Below are 18,008 nucleotides of genomic sequence, written 5' to 3'. Positions count from 1 at the left end.
TCAGACTCCCACCAGAGGGATGGGGCCTCCAGACAATGAGCTCTGAAAACCAATGGGATGTGTGTCCATGAGACTCACGAGACTGTGGCAAATGGAGAAGCAGTGGTCAGTGGGCAAGCCAGCACTCACCTCGCTACCCCCTCAGACTCAGCACAGAGAAAGCAGGCAAAATTACCTACCTCTCAGTCTCCCCCTGAAAGGGGTTTATCTGCATACTCGAAAAGTCACTGTCTAAGGGTCATGCTTCTAACTTAGCAGGAACTAAGGTGCTGGTTGAAATAGTCCCCAGAGACTGGGAGCTGGTAGATACCCTTCATCCCTTTTCCCTCCAGCCTGCTCCAGTAATAAAACCTAGTTCCCAGTGTCTCATTGGAAAGTGTTTGTACCCACATATGGCTCCTCAGCTTTTGTGGCTACAACTGGAGGGACAGAACCCCAGACCACCTGTCCCCAGTATCCAGTGGGGCTTCCACTTGTGATTCTCAGGATGGTACTAAACAAATCGTTCTTAATGGTCATAGGAGCCATATAGCCTCATCTGTCCCATGCCTCTGGCCAGGGGCTACACACCCAGGACCAACATAGAAGGAGCAGGCAAAAATGCCCAACTCCAAGCTTCTGCCTAGAAGGAACTTAACAATGTATTTTCTCAGCTGCTGCCTGGAGTTACAGCTTCCAATTAGCTTGTATCTTGGTGCTAACTGCGATTCTTCCCTTTAGGATGATGATGGGTCCTGGAACACCATCAACTACTAGAAGCCACTAAGAACAAAGAAGGAGGCTTAGACAATCACAAAAGAGAGACAACTAACTAAGAGCCTGGGTCAGGCTAACTGATGATATTCATCTACACAAGACTATTCTTGTCAAGTCTAGGAGAGGTGGCTGTTTTACTGAAAGTGCAGAAACCAACATAGAATGTTCAGGAAAATAAACAGAGAAATAGGTTCCAAACAAAAGGACAAGACAAATATCCAGAAATAGATCTTAGCTAAACAGAGATAAGTGATTTACTTGATAGTTTTTCAAAATCATGGTTTTAAAGATGCTCACAGAGGCCAAGAGAGCAAAGTATGAATGAAGTAAAAAGTTCAACAAAGAGATAGAAAATATTAAAAAGTACCAAATGAAATCATAGAGCAGAAATACCATAAATGAATTGAAAGACTCAGTAGAAGTGTTCATCAGCAGACTAGATCAAGTAAAAAAAAGGATTAGCAAATTTGAAGACAAGACATTGGAACTGAAAGGGCCAAAAGGGGAAAAAAAAAAGAATGAAAAAGAGTGAAGACAGCTTAAGGGACTTATGAGACACCATCAAACAGACCAATACATGCATTTAAGGGGTACCAGATAGAGAACAGAGAGAAAGGGGCAGAAAGGTTTTTCGAATAAGTAATGGCTGAAAACTTTCCTGACCTGGAGAAAGAAACAGACATCCAGATCTGGGAAGCCATTTCCAAAAAATGAATCTAGAGAGACCTGCACTGGGATACATTGTAATTAAATTGTCAAAAGTTAGACAAGAAGAAAATCTTAAAAGAAGCAAGAGGAAAGCAACTTGCAATGTACAAGGTAAACCCCATAAGACCAACAGCAGATTTTTCTACAGAAACTTTGTAGGCCAGAAGGGAGTGGGATAATATATTTAAAGCACAGAAAGAAAAAGAAACCCTGCCAATTGAGAATACTCTACCTGGCAAAGTTGTCCTTCAGAATTGAAAGAGAAATAAGACATTTTCCACAAAAACAAAAGCTGAAGGAAACAAAACCACTAGAACAGAAATGTTAAAGGGAGTTCTTTAAGCTGAAATAAAAGAAAATAAAAAGAAAAATAAATAGAAATATAAAAATAAAATAAAAAAGAAAAAGAAAAATAATTAGTAACATGAAAACATATGAAAGTATTAAAGTGGGAAAGGTAAATGTATAGTTAAATTCAGAATATTCTTTTTTTAAAAAAAGATTTTATTTATTTATTGACAAACAGATCACAAGTAGGCAGAGAGGCAGAGAGAGGAAGAAGCAGGCTTCATGCTGAGCAGACAGCCTGATGTGGGGCTCAATCCCAGGACCCCGAGATCATGACCTGAGCCAAAGGCAGAGGCTTTAACCCACTGAGCCGTCCAGGTGCCCTAAATTCAGAATATTCTAACATTGCAAGGGTTGTCAGTAAATCACATAACTCTTACAAGGTTAAAGAGCAAAGTATTAAAAATTAAGATAATGACAGGGATGCCGTGATGACTCAGTGGGTTAAGCCCCGGACTCTTGATTTTGGTTCAGGCCATGATCTCAGGACTGTGAGATCATACCCCGTGGCAGCGTCTGCATTCAGCATGGAGCCTGCTTGTGGTTCTCTCCGTCCTTGCCCTTTGCTCTCTCGCTACTGGGGCTCGCGCTCTCTCTCTCTCTCTAATAAATAAAATCTTAAAAAATAACTATAATGACAACAATTTGTTAATGGATACACAATATAAAAAGATGCAGGGGTGTCTGTGCGACTCAGTCATTAAGCATCTGCTTTTGGCTCCTGCTCTTCCTGCTGGAAACCTGCTTCTCTCTCTCCCAGTCCCCCTGCTTGGGTTCCCTCTCTCGCTGTGTCTCTCTCTGTCAAATAAATAAATAAAATCTTTTTTTTTTTTTTTAAAGATGCAAACTGTTACATAAAGAGTAACATGTGGGGTGGATATCTTTGGCACATGTTCAGAGTTAGATCCTTACCTGCTTAAATAAGATTGTAATGAATACAAGATATTTTATGTAAGCCTTGTGGTGACCACAAAGCAAAAGCTTATAGAAGATACACAAAACATAAAGAAAAAGGAATATGAGCACGCTACTCAAGAAAGTCATCAAATCACAAAGGAAGAGAGCAAGAGAAGGAGAAAGGAACAAAGGGACACAAAGCAACCAGAAAACCATGAACCAAATGGCAACTCAAGTTCATATCTATCAATAATTTGTTTAAATGTAAATGGACTAAAATTTTCAATCAAAAGACACAGAGTGACTGAATGGATTAAAAAATATAAAACCTAACTATGTGTCACCCTCAAGAGACAGACGTGGACTAAAACTAAAGGTTTTCATATTCCATGTGAACAAAAAAGAAAAAAAGAAACAGAGGGAGCTACACTTACAACAGACTAAATATATTTTAAGCCAAAAACTGTATTAAAAGACAAAGAAGTTCATTATAGAATCACAAAGGTGTCGATTCAGCAAGAGGATGTAAGTGTGAATATTTTTGCACCCAAGATCAGAGCACCTAAGCCTATAAAACAAATATTAACAGAGGAGAAGGGAGAAACAGCAGCACATTAATAGTGGGGAACCTGAGTACTCTCCTTTCAACAGTGGACACAGCAACCAGACAAAGGATCTGCAAAGAAACATCGGACCCACAACTAGTAGACCGGATGGCTTAACAGAGGCAACATTCCATTCAACAGCAGCAGCATAGCCCTCTTCTTGTGCACGTGGAACATTCTTCAGGATAGATCACATGTTAGACCAAAATATGTTGTCTATTAAAACCAACCTTGAGGAATTTCAGAAGACTGAAATCATAACAAGCATCTTTTCTGATCTCAATGGTATGAAACCAGAAGTCAATTACAAGAAGAAAACTGAAGAATATACAAATATGTAGAAATTAAACACCGTGCCCCTGAACAGCCAATGGTTCACAGAAGAAATCAAAAAGTATATGGAGATAAGTTAAAATGGACACACAGCATTTCCAAACTTCTGTGATACAGCAAAAGCGGTTCTAAGAGAGAAGTTTATAGTGATAAGCACATACATTAATAAAAAGAAAGAGCTCAAATAAACAACCAAATTTTACACTTCAAGGAACTTTACACCTCAGGGAACTCAAAAAAGCAGAACTCGGCCCAAGTTAGTAGACGGAAGGAAATAACAAAGATCAGAGCAGACATAGAGACTAAAAAGGCAATAGAAAAAGGATCAATGGAACTAAGCGCTGGTTTTTTGAAACAAATAACAAAATAGACAAAGTTTTAACGAGATTTACTAAGAAGAATAAAGGGAGGACTCAAGTAAATAAAACTAGAAATGAGAGAGGAGACATTACAACTGAAACCACAGAGATATGAAGGATCATAAAGACTGCTATGAGCAATTAAACACAAAAATTTGACCATCTAGGAGAAATGGATAAATTCCTATAAACCTATGACCACCCAAGACTAAGTCATAAAAAGATAGAACATCTGGAAAGATCAATTACTGGTAAGGAAATTGAATCAGTAATCAAAAACCTCCCAACAAACAAAAGTCCAGGACCAGACAGCTTCACTGGCACAAGTCTGTGAACCATTTAGAGAAGAATTAATACCAATCCCCTCAAATTCTTCCAAAAAATAAAAGATATGGAAACATTTCCAAACTCATATTAGGAGGCCAGCATTACTCTGGCATTACTCTGATACCAAAGCCAGAGAAAGTCATTGCAAGAAAAGAAAATTGCCAATAGACCTGGTGAACATAGATGCAAAAATCTTCAACTAAATATTAGCAGACTGAGTTTGGCGATACATTAAAATGGTCCTACAGCATGATCGAGTGGGGTTTATTCTAGGCAACCAAGGATGGCTCAACTTCTGCAAAAGACTGAATGTGATTCACCACATTAACACAATGAAGGATGAAAACCATGTCAGCTCGACAGGTGCAGAGAAAGCATTTGACAAAAGCAAACATCCTCTCATGACAACAATTCTCAACGAAGTGGGCATAAAGGAAGTATACTCAACATCATAGGGCCGTATATGACGAACCCACAGCTAACAATATGTTCAATGGTAAAAAATACTGAAAACTTTATCCCAAAGGTAGAAATAAGACAAGGGTGTCTAGTCTAACCACTTTTACTGACATAGTACTGCAGACCCTAGCCAGAGCAATGAGTCAAGAAAAAGAATTCAAAGGCATCCAAATAAGAAGGAAGAGTAAAATTGGTTCTATTTGTGAGTGACTTGGTGTTATATAAAGAACCCATAACTCTAAGTTTTAAGTTCGTAACTCTAAGTTCTAAAATAGAACCATAAATTGGTTCTATTTGCAGGTGACTTGGTATTATAGAGAGAACCCATAACTCTTTACCAAAAATGGTTTGAACTAATAACAATTTCAGCACATTTGCAGGATAACAAATCAATATACAAAAATCGGTTGCATTTCTATACACCAATACTGAACTATCAGAAAAAGAAATTCTGAAAACAACCCCAATGACAATTGCATCAAAAAGAATAAAATTCTTAAGAATAAATTTAACTAAGGAAGTGAAAGATCTATGAACTGAAAAGTATAAGACATTGATGAAAAAAAATTGAAGAAGACATAAATAAATGGAAAGATATTCCGTGCTCATGGGTTGGAAGAGTTAATATTGTTAAAATGTCCATAGTACCTAAAGCCATCTACAGTTTCAATGCCATGCCCGTCAAAGTCCAATGACATTTTTCACAGAAATAGAACAAGCAGTGCAATATTTGTACAGAACCATGAAAGACCTCACAGAGCCGAAGCAGTCTGAGAAAGAACAAAACTGAAGGCATCGCACTTCCTGATTTCACACTATATTACCCAGCCACATAAATCACAACAACATGGTATTAGCATAAAAACAGACCCAGGGATCAATGGAACAGACTAAAGAGCCCAGAAATAACCCCACACGCATGTGGTCAACCAAGTTTCCACAAAGGAGCCAAGAATCTACAACTGGGAAAAAACAGACTTTTTGAAAAATAGTGCTGGGAAAACTGGACAGTTACACACCAAAGAATGAAGCCAGACCCCGGTTTTACTCCTTACACACACAAGTGACTCAAAATGGATTAAAAACGTAGGCACAGAACCTGAAACCATAAAACTTAGAAAAAAACACTTATCAGTCTTGGCGATGCTTTTTTGGATTTGACACCAGAAGCAAAGGCAACAAAGCAATAGTAAACAAGCAGGACCGCATGAAGCCAGAAAGGTCCGCACAGCAAAGGAAGCCGTCCACGAACGAAAGGCAACCGGTGAATGGGAGCCAACAGTCGCAAAACACACATCTGAGAAGGAGTTGATATCTATACTGTGCAAGCAACTCACTCAACTCAATAGCCAGGAAACCCTCCGGAAGCAAAAGAACCACCCCAAAATAAACGTAATTGAAAAATGGACAAAGGACCCACGAGACATTTTTCCAAAGAAGATACAGATGGCCAATGGGTATGAAGAAATGCTCGACATCACGCATCGTCAGGGAAATGCAAATCAAAACCTCAAAGAGCTATCATCTCCCACGTGTTAGGGTGTCCACGGTCAAAAACAACAAGAGGAGGTGGAGGACAAAAACCCCTTGCCTGTTGGCAGGGGCAGGAATGCACACAGCCAGTGTATGTGGAATCTAAAAAAAAAGGAAAGGAAAGGAAAAAAAAAGTTGCACTCATCAAAAGAGCAGAACAGTGGTTGCCTGGGGTCAGGGGCTGGGGGGAAAGAGAGGTAGTTTTTACGAGCACAAATTTTCAGTTTTGAGATGAATAAGGTCTGAGCATCTCATGCCTAACATGGCGACTGTAGTTGACAACACTCTATTGCTTAATTGAAGTTTGCCGAGAGTAGAACTTGGACGTTCTCACCAAAAAACCCCCCGAGCTGGTTATGTGAGGGGGGACTCCTGCCCCAGGGTTTACGTACATTGAATCACGGGTTTCCGTGCTTTCAATATCCGGCCATTTTATCTGAAAAAGCAGAGAAAGGACGCGGTGTTTCTACGATGCGCTCTCCAAGCTCTTCCGGACGCGTCCCCGCGTAGGGCGGCGAGGGAGCCGCGTGCTGTCCCGCGCGTCTGCGGCGTCCGGCGACGAGGAGTCCGCAGGGCTCATCTTCCAGCCTTTGGTTGTGGAACTCAGCACATGTGTCGTCTCCAGTTCCGCGAGCATCGTGCTCTGTGGTCCCGTACCTCTGGCTTGTGGGACACTTGTCATCTGAATTCTGTGGGCACGCGTTCCCTCTCCCTCAGGTGTCAGGCTGTCGGCGTCTGCCCGAAGCTCACTCAGACAAGAAGAACCCGAAGTTTCCCGGCTGAAACTTCTCAGTCAGGAGAGCTCCACGGAGCCACGCCGGCCTCGAAACAGATAGAAAAATTATGTGCATAGAGACAAACACGCTTTTTCACTAAAAAAGTGAAAATAATTCCACGTGAAAGTTTGGTAAAATTCAATACCTTCCCTGATACTCTTGATTTAACTTTCCTCCTGTGAAATATGTTCTTGCTTGTGGAAGGACCCGTGACAGATTTCCACTGGGGACGCCTGCACCTGTGCCCGGGAGCGCCCCCTCGCCCCTCCTCCACCCACCAGGGTCCAGTGGGGGTCTGGGCAGGAGCAGCCGGGGAGCACCTGCCCCGGCCTCAGGCCTTCCTCGTGCCGTTCCGGAATGTGCTCTCCCCTCTCACCGCCTCAGGGAGGCCGACCCCGTGTCATCCTCCAACGCTCAGCTCAGGGGCTGTCCCCTCCAGGAGCCCGGGGCCCCATGCTCGGCCAACCCCCTCGGGGCTCTCCTGCCTGGCCTCGGCATGTCCTGGGTGCACAGCCTCGCGGTGACCACCACGTGCCGACACCGCCCACGATCGGCCACCTGGACGTCGCGCTCACCCCTCAAACTCCGGCTTCAGTTGTTGGTTCTGCGAATCCTTCTTTCAAAACCTTCACCCCTGTTTCTGTTTTTCTCTTCTGTTCACTCCGGGACCTGTAGAGGGAGGAGCAGCTCTTTCTCCTACAGCTGCAGCCCGGACACCGCCGTGACCGCCGACGGCAGACGGCGCAGCGAGGGAGGAGCAGAGGTTTACGAATTTCCTAAGATGCGTTGGGCTATACATGGGAGCACCCGGACCTGAGTGCCCCGAAGGCCGGTCAGAAGGCGGCGGGTCCCCGTCTGGGGCTGAGCACGGGGGAGGAGCCGGGCCTTCCGGGCGGGGGAGGCTGGTTGTGGGGAGCTGTCCAGGGAAGGATGGACGCAAGGGTGATGAGCCAGTTGCCTTATGCAGATAAGAGCCGGTGTCTTCTGCACGAAGGAACGGTGAAGTCCGCCGCCGCCTGGCATGGGAGGGGGGCATGGGCTCCTTTCCAGAAGGAGAACTTGGGCCACGTTTTAGAACTTGGTCCTGCCTCTGCTGGTTCTCAGGGGCTTTAGTTGAAAGTGGTGCACAGGCGAGCGCTGGCCGGGACACGAGGCCTGTGAACACAAGAGACATATTTGGGGGTGGCATGTTCCGTATGCTTTGCCCGCATAAGCCAGACCCCCACAGCAGCTTGCTTAACGTGTCCCCCTGCATCTGTCTCTCCCAAACCAACTGGCATCCCGCCTCCAGCCCACAGACTTGATTATGGAGCAGTGCTCAACCTGCTCACCTGTGCATGACCCTCAGGACTCCAAAGACCTCTGGTTTTCAGGGTCAGAGTCCTCCCACAGGCAGTTCTCACTGTCTCCTGACCATGCTTCTGTCTATAGGTCCCGGTGGTACTGATGGGCTGTTCGACGTGAGTGTGTGGTGGAATTATTGTCAGATGACCACTTCAGCCCGAGGATACTGTGATGTGACCTAAAACCCATTGTCTTTTCATCCTTTCCTCTTGGCCTGATGACGTAAGAGGTGGTGCTCTCTCCTGTGCCTAAACCTCTTTGGTTCCCCAGAGTCCAGGCCCCTCGCAGCTGCTCAGGGACCGCTGAGGTTCGGGGGAAGGCGAGGGGCGAGGGTGCTTCTGGGTCGCAACTCTTACACTTTGGAGTGAGTTTTCTTATAGGGGGAGCACGAAGGCCCACACATCAAACTCAGGCTTTAAAAAGTGGAGTCAAACCCTCCATATTCTAGTCTCCTCTCCAGGACAAACAACGCTAATCCCACCTTTCCATCTCCCTAACCACTGAGGTGTCCCCTGCTGTGCCTTTGTGCACATCCGTCTTCCCCGGTGATGCCCTGACTCCTGCCCACTTTCCTGCCCCATCCTTCAGGACAACGTGCAGGAATCTGGCTGCTGACATGGCCTCCTTGGGAGCCCGTGCCCTGGGCTGCTGCTCAGGACTCCGTCCCTAGGGATCCGTACACTTGGTCACACCCCCGCCCCCCGGCAGGCTGTGGTTGGGTTTTGTTATCTGTTGTCCTTGTATTGGTTAACAGCGAATGGTCTCAGATGGAAGACATAAGCGTGGAGTCTTAGGCAAGCTGAAATGGGGCTTTTCTCTCCCAGGGGGTCCCGTAGATACACAGTCCCAGATGGGTGGTCCCCACGAGGCCGGAGGCTCCCTGCCCTGCTGTCCCCTGTCCCCAGGGCATAGCCCTATGCTCACCAACTAAAGGGGTTGTGCAGCCAGAGAAGGGAGAAGGGCACACACCAGGGGACCCTTCAACTACCTAGGGCCAGAGCTGTCAGGCTGCCTCATGGGATGCACGCGGGAGGCTGCCGAGGCCGCATGCAGACTTTGGTCTTCGTTGCTGTGGCCACGTGCCCGGGCAACACTACCAGCACCGTGAAAGCAGCAGGGCCCGGAAACCCGGGGAGGTTGGTCTCTGGGCCAACAGCTGCCTCTGCGATCTGCACATATTCGTGCCTAAACGTGGCCAGGCACGGCTCGTGTGCTTTGGAACTCACCTACGGGGCCACGCGTCGGCCCGAAGACAACACAAAGGGGCAGGAAGTTTCGGCCGCTTGTTCCGTGGGTCTTGCTGGCTCAAAGGCAATGCCCTGTTACCTGTCTTCCTTGAGCCCGCGGAAGCAGGCTGTCTCCAGTTTTCCTACTCTTCCTTGAGCCCCACGGAAGCAGGCTGTCTCCAGTTTTCCTACAAAAGATGTCGTTTTAACCAGTTCCAAACTCAGGAAACAAGTATGTAAATGGTTGGAGCCTTGTGGCATCCAGGGAGGCAAAGCTGGTATGCGTCGGCTCTGCCCTGCAAACGGGGCGGCCGGAGCGGGACCCGGGAGAGCTGGGCGTCTGCCTCCTCCAGGAAGGGGAGACGGAGCTGGCCGGGGTGGACGGGGAGGCACACAGCCTGCGTGGCACAGGGCGTCCCCCGTCGCCGGTGACAGCCGACACGCACTGGGTTTGTTTGGTTAAAACCGTGACCCCCTGGGAGGTGAATGAGGGATGTTGGGAGGGAAGTAAGAGACAAAAGCGTTTGTGAAAGAGTAACAGGCTGTTTCCGGGCTGCTCAGAGCGTGCATGACTGATGGCTTCTACTGACAGGACCAGGGACACTGGTCACGGACAGGAGTCACTTCCGTCTCTTTCGTATGTCCAAGGAGATGTCCTAGAGGCCAGAGGCTGTGGTCTTGGCAGCCCACTTGATTCCAGAGAATAAATGACAAACGGAAGGCCGGACTTGGGAAGACCCTGATTGATCCCGAAGTCCCAATAAATGTGAACAAAAGTCTTATATTCCAGCACAAAGCGGGCACTCGGTAAGTATTGACCAAATAAGGGAGAAAAATATTTGAGGAAAGTTTTGTTTGTCTGCCAGTTTTATCAGTGGTTAGACAGAAACAACATTCATGAGTTTACTGTTACAGACATTTGTTTCTTGACTGTTGCCTTGGCTGGGCAGAAGCTTTTGATCTTGATGAAGTCCCAAAAGTTCATCTTCACTTTTGTTTCCTTTGCCTTTGGAGACATGTCTTGAAAGAAGTTGCTGTGGCTGATATCGAAGAGATTACTGCCTATGTTCTCCTCTAGGATTCTGATGGATTCCTGTCTCACATTGAGGTCTTTTATCCATTTTGAGTTTATCTTTGTGTACGGTGTAAGAGAATGGTCGAGTTTCATTCTTCTACATATAGCTGTCCAGTTTTCCCAGCACCAGTTATTGAAGAGACTGTCTTTTTTCCACTGTATATTTTTTCCTACTTTGTCGAAGATTAATTGACCATAGAGTTGAGGGTCCATATCTGGGCTCTCTACTCTGTTCCACTGGTCTATGTGTCTGTTTTTATGCCAGTGCCATGCTGTCTTGGTGATCACAGCTTTGTAGTAAAGCTTGAAATCAGGCAATGTGATGCTGCCGGTTTTGTTTTTCTTTTTCAACATTTCCTTAGCAATTCGGGGTCTCTTCTGATTCCATACAAATTTTAGGATTATTTGCTCCAGATCTTTGAAAAATACCGGTGGAATTTTGATCAGAATAGCATTGAAAGTATAGATGGCTCTAGGCAGCATAGACATTTTAACAATGTTTATTCTTTTGATCCAAGAGCATGGAATGGTCTTCCATCTTTTAAACAGTTAATGAAAACCAATGAGAATGAAGACACTTCGGCCCAAAACCTATGGGATACAGCAAAGGCGGTCCTAAGGGGGAAATACACAGCCATCCAAGCCTCCCTCAGAAAAATTGAAAAATCCAGAATACACCAGCTGTTTTACACCTTAAAGAACTGGAAAATCAACAACAAATTAAGTCAGCCCCACACACAAGAAGGGAAATAATCAAGATTAAAGCAGAGATTAATGAGATAGAAACTAGAGATGGAGTAGAACGTATCAATGAAATTAGAGGCTGGTTTTTTGAAAGAATCAATAAGATTGACATACCATTGGCCAAACTAATCAAAAGAAAAGAGAGAAAGCCCAAATTAATAAAATTATGAAGGAAAAGGGAGAGATCAAAACTAACACCAAGGAAGTAGAAACAATCATCAGAAATTATTAACAGTTGTATGCCAATAAATTAAGCAACCTAGATGAAATGGATGCATTCCTGGAAGCCTATAAACTTCCAAAATTGAACCAGGAAGAAATTGACAACCTGAATAGACCGATATCTAGTAACAAGATTGAAGCGGTGATCAAAAACCTCCCAAAAAACAAGAGCCCAGGACCTGACGGATTCCCTGGGGAATTCTACCAAACTTCCAAAGAAGAAATAACACCTATTCTCCTGAAGCTGTTTCAAAAAATTGAAGCAGAAGGAAAACTTCCAGACTCTTTCTATGAAGCCAGCATTACCCTGATCCCCAAACCAGGCAAAGACTCTACCAAAAAGGAGAATTTCAGACCAATATCACTGATGAATATGGAAGCCAAGATTCTCAACACGATCCTAGCAAACAGGATCCAAAAGCACATTAAAAAGATTATCTACCGTGACCTGGTGGGATTCATCCCTGGGCTACAAGGATGGTTGAACATTCGCAAATCAATCAATGTGATAGAACAAATCAATAAGAGAAGAGAGAAGAACCACATGGTCCTCTCAATGGATGCAGAAAAAGCATTTGACAAAATCCAGCATCTGTTCCTGATTAAAATGCTTCAGAATATAGGGCTAGAGGGAACTTTCCTGAACTTCATCAAATCTATCTATGAAAGACCCACAGCAAATATCATCCTCAATGGGAAAAAGCTCACAGCCTTCCCGTTGAGGTCAGGAACAAGACAAGGATGCCCCCTCTCACTCTTGTTCAACATAGTATTAGAAGTCCTAGCAACAGCAGTCAGACAACAAAGAGAAATAAAAGGTACCCAAATTGGCAATGAAGAAATCAAACTCTCTCTCTTCACAGATGACATGATTCTTTATATGGAACACCCAAAAGACTCCACCCCCAAACTACTAGAACTCATACAGCAATTCAGCAATGTGGCAGGATACAAAGTCAATGTGCAGAAATCAGTGGCTTTCTTATACACTAACAATGAAAATACAGAAAGGGAAATTAGAGAATCGATTCCATTTACTATAGCACCAAGAGCCATAAGATACCTGGGAATAAACCTAACCAAAGAGGGAAAGGAACTGTACTCGAGGAACTACAGAACACTCATGAAAGAAACTGAAGAAGACAGACATCTGTTTGTAAGTGCTAATATGTCAGTAAGTATCTGAAGAAAGTTAAGAGTCTGGAAAGGAAATTGAGGTCAAACATTCCACAAACTATGATTCAGTTGTTTCTCCCTGGAGTTGTTCAGTGTACATCTTGTGCAACAATGAGCAGCAGGCTGGCTTACAGTTACTCACGTGGAAGTTAACACTCAGGTGCACGGGGGGCTGTGGCTGTGGGCACCTGGTGCAGGTGTGGACGCCTGGTCCAGAATACATGTGGACTGGAGGGGTTATTTATGTGGGGGTATGGATGGCAAGCAGGGTGGGTTATCAGAACCAAACAAGGGCAGAGGGCAGCTACTCCAGATGGCAGCTGTGGTGACCAGAGACTTGATTGACAGAGGGAGGATTGATCAAGTAGGTAAATATCCCGACGACTTTAGAAGCCATGTTTCTCATGGTGAGAAGGAAGTTATCAGTACGGAAAGAGAGAAGACTGGATTGAATCCTACAGCTCTGAGTTAAAATTAAAGATATTTGTGGGGAGGCCTGGTTTCACTGTATGTGGGCAGATGCAGATACAAGAAGAGAGGTCAATGTGTGTGTGTGCACTCACGTGTGAGTGTGTGTTTGTGTGTGTGCGGACATAAATGCATCCCCCAGATTTTCCACCCAGAGGATCTGGGAGCAGACGGCCCCATAGCCAAGAACATCTAGAGCCCAGGGACCTGTTTCTGCATCCCCTTCTCCGTGGGATGGAGCCAGGCTTGGAGGAAGGGCAGCTTCCAGGGCTGGGGCAGGGCACACGGGCTGAGAGCAGGAAGCAGGACGCTCCGACAGTGACGTGGTGTGGAGCAGGCACGGTGGCCAGCTTGAGGGGCCCCTGCGGGTCAAATCCGGAGTGCCTGCATGTCAGCATAGTGACGATACTGGTGACAATTAAACAACAGCGGGTCGTCAATAACCCACCGAATCAAACAGGACCCCGGGAGCCTGCACTGACATCAATGACCAGGGACGAGGGGGAGCCGTTAGCAAAGTGGCAGCGTCTGGACGTGGAAAGACGGGAGGACACAGAGTCCCCACTGGACGCTCCAAGGAAGCGATCGAGGAAAGGCCCAGGCGCGCTGCCCCCGGTGGCTGGAAGGTGGATGCGGAGGGGCCGCTCACAGAGTTTGCCGGCTTCTCTTCTTCAAGGACTTCCTCATTCCAAAGTGAGAAAGACTGACCCGAGTCTGCCAGATGCCCTTCATCTCGCCATTGCGGTCACTCTGAGCCCGGACAATCCCAGCCCCGCAAATCCCAGCCGCGCACAGTCCCAGCCGCGCAGCACCGGCTAGGACCCCGTGCCAAGAGCACAGCCTAACTCCTGTGATGTTTCTGCCGGGACGGCGTGTCCCACATCTAGTGACAAGGAAACTCTGCACAAGCCCAAACTGAGCGACCTCCTCCAGTCTGAAGTGCCAGGGGTCAAGGTCATGAGACCTGGGAAGCCTGATTTTGAAAGATCCCTTGAGAACAAAGCATCCCACGTGAGTGTGCCCTGGCCCTTCCTGAATGGCTTTGGAGGGACGACGTGAGGGGAACGGGTCGGCCTGTGCGGACTGCGGAGCCGTATCGGTGCCCGCGCCGTGTTACGGACTCTGTGTAAGACTGCGAAATGCACACCAGCCGCAGTTTCCTCTACGTGTTCTGCCCGATGAGAGCTGTAAGATGAGAGGCTGCTGAGAAAGGTAGAGTCTTAGCAAAAGCGAGAGCTTGAAGGTGGGTTTGGGAGACGTTTCGCGGGGAGTAAGCCAGGAGGGACGTGTGTTCGGTGGTCGGAAAGTGCAGACCGTGGAGGCGGCGTTTTATTCTCGTCACAATTGTCCTCGTGGCTTCAGACGCTCGGAGACCTGCTCTGTTTCACAATTACGTTTCCAATTACTTCCACGAATTAACTTTCTGTTTCATCTGACCCCGTGCTGGTTCCCAGGTGCTACCGTAAACGGGTGACACCCCGAAAAGCGGAACGCCCTCGGGCGACACGGTTAGAAATTCAACCTTGGGAGGCGTGGAGGTGATGCTGGGGAGTCTAGTGGCGCTGCCCGGCTCGTTCGGAACTTAACTGAGACTTCACGCTGGTCCCTTGTCTTAGGAGAGCGTGGGAGGGAGAAGGGGCAGATGAAAGGTTGAGGCTTTTTGTTCTGATCATTGAAGGTTTGCTTTTAGTTAATGGTCATGTCAATCCGATACGTAATAACAGGTGCGGGCAGACAACTGTTCTACATAATGAGATCTTTTCTTTTTTTTCTTAAAGATTTTATTTATCACAAGTAGGCAGAGAGGCAGGCAGAGAGAGAGGGGGAAGCAGGCTCCCTGCTGAGCAGAGAGATCGATGCGGGACTCGATCCCAGGACCCTGAGATCATGACCTGAGCCGAAGGCAGAGGCTTAACCCACTGAGCCCCCCAGGCGCCCCTAAATAATGAGATCTTAATGCACACGGAGGGAGGCCGTGACCGCGAGCATGGGAAGGGTTAGCCTTCATTATTCAAGCCCACACAGCCTCTCCAACTCCCTCGTGCACGTGGGAGCTCATCTCCTTCAATGCAAGTGTTATCTGCCACGAACGTTCTTATTTAAAGGTAATGGAGTCCCGCGACATTGCTCTGTTTGGCTGGAGGAGGCAGAAGCCAGAGTGACTGAGTGCTGTGGGCAGTGGGGGTCCCCAGAGAGGCTACGGAAGCGGACAGCCCGGTGGCTTGGTGGCTCGCTCGGCCCTGGTCCCATCTGACGTCCTTACAAGTGTGTATATTTCAACAAACCAACACGAAATGTTTAACCATACATCTTTTTCTGTACGTATTGAAAAGCAGTATAAGTATTCAAACAATAAAAACACGTTTATCTCAGGGCCATGTTGACAAGTTTGTAAGTTCTCGGTTTGGGGTTTTTGCTAGAAGCCGGGCTTGGGTGGGAGGTAGGCCTAGTTGTGTCTGTTTCCAGGGCTCAGATAACGCCGTTATTCCAAGTGGTAAAAAGTCAAGTGGGTCGTCCCAGGGAAAGAACTCAGAATCACCTCCCGAGTGCGTGCTCAGGTGCAGCACGTGGGCTCGGGTGCACCAGGCCACGGCGGAAGGTCTGGGGGATGCTCGGAGTGGCCGCACCCTGGGTGTGCCCTTGCTTTGTGGCCTCCCACATTTCTAACAGTGCTCTCGGCCCCCGCCATAATGACTTCGGTCTCAGTCCTGAATTCTAAAGGCCATTTCTCTTCTTCATTCCCATGGACCACTTCTGATACGTGCCTCATACAGGCCCCAAGGTTTTCCCTGATGTTTGGGGATGTTAGAGTGCTGGCTACATCACAGAAAAGGCCAGAAGAACCTAAAATCTAATATCGGAAATTTCTGCCCCCCAATTCATGGTACTTTATCATAATAATGTCTCCCATACCCCAGCCCAGGTAAGGTACTTTATCATAATAATGTCTCCCATACCCCAGCCCAGGTAAGTCTCTGGATCTACATTTGATGTCTAAGAGTACCCATTAGCAGGCTTTCCGGATCAATACAGGTAGGTGACCTTAAGATCGCTTATGCTCTACTAAGAACGAGCCGGCAATTTTAGGCAGCGACTTTTGCTTAAGTAACTTTTTTTTTTTTTTTTTTGACCTTGCTGAAATACATCTGCAGTCAACAGCCTAACGCTGTAATTACTATTATCATGACTACTCTACACACAGGTTTGCTTGCTAAGTATCAGAGTGTTAGAATGTATCAGATGCCTAAGAAAGTAAGCTAGGGTTAAAAAAAAAAAAAAGCGTTGGTTCTGTAGCTGATAGTAGAATTCAATAATCAACTCTCCCGAGAACTAGCTGGGCCAAAACTAAGAAAGAAGTACACAAAATTTAAATGTGTTTGGTGTAAAAGACCACCGTAGATTTTCTTTGGACACTTCTTTATGTATTTGAGAGAGAGAGCAGGAGCAGAGGGGAGAGGGTCCCCAGCAGACTCCGTGCTGAGTGGGGAGCCCAATGCCGGGCCCCATCTCACGCCCCGGCACCATGACCTGAGCTGAAACCCACAGTCAGATACCGAACCAAATGCCCTGCCCAGGCTCCCCCATCATGGCCTTTTAGAGGAGCCTGGACTCCCCTAAACCATGCACAGTCTACAAACTTCTGTAGTTGACGTCAAGGAGGCCAGTTACACCCAGTCAAGATGCAGTCTTTGGTAGCAGTGTCAGAGACGACCCTGTCTGAAGCTGCAGGTGGCCATGACTTGCCTTCCTTCTTTCTTTTTTTCAACTAGCCTACCTTTGGGCCATCCCCGGAGTGTTCTGGGGAGGCGCTCTGTCCTTGGGCCATCCCCGGAGTGTTCTGGGGGGCGGTCTGTCCTTGGGCCATCCCTGGAGTGTTCTGGGTAGAGTGTTCTGGGTAGAGTAGGTGGAAGGTGTAGAACACTGGCTCATTCTCTGTCTTACTCAGTTGGCTAAACCACAGCTCCGCTTGAATTAAGGTCTCCTCCTACACTGTTCTTGTGCCGACAGAATGGGCGGGATATATCTAGAAAAAGAGAGCAAACGGTGGTAGTGGCCGCTCGCCGACTGTGCCCGGCGGGAGGGAATCCTCTGTCTTTTCCTCCAAACGGCTTCCTCCTTCCTATTTCCCCGGTGGAGACCGGACACCTCGGTCTCCATCTTTATGCTCAGGGGCTGACGTGGCTTCCTGTTCACGGAGAACACAGGAACCATCAGAAAGGAGCCTGCATAAGCACCTCCCCACCCCCCACCCCCAGCCCCTGCGCCCACAGACGCTGCCTTGTCGCCCACAGCTACGCGGGGGGGAGCAGCCCCGCTCCTTCCCCGCCCGGCCCCTCCCCCGCTTGCTCAGCCCCCTTGGTCGAGGGCAGGACGGAGAGCAAGGCCTTCTCCCACCCTCTTGCGCGGTCAACGTTTTCTTCTTTACGGGCCATTCCCACCCACAGGCAAACCTGACCCTTATTCCCTGCATCTTACCAAAATATCTTTGACTCTAATAATATCTCAGCAAATTCTCTGAGATAAATGTTCATCTTCTCCCCTATCTTTAACTCTCCCGCAGACGGGGTTTTTTCCTCTACACCACTCAGCGCAACCGTGGCAAGGCTGCAATGATTTGCATGCTGCTAATTGGTCTACTGGCCCCTTTTTTC

At 47.0% G+C, this 18,008-nt stretch overlaps 1 long non-coding RNA gene across 1 annotated transcript in view; it reads right to left on the bottom strand.

Annotated features, from left to right (window-relative positions):
- The window catches only part of LOC309864746, a 133,920-nt gene that overhangs the window by 28,820 nt on the left and 87,092 nt on the right, over positions 1–18,008 (bottom strand). The window lies entirely within an intron of this gene.

Source organism: Mustela nivalis, assembly GCF_964662115.1.
Source record: "Mustela nivalis genome assembly, chromosome: 5".
NCBI lineage: Eukaryota > Metazoa > Chordata > Mammalia > Carnivora > Mustelidae > Mustela > Mustela nivalis.
Note: the sequence above shows the minus strand (reverse complement) of the source record. Positions and strands in the feature narration are given on the sequence as shown.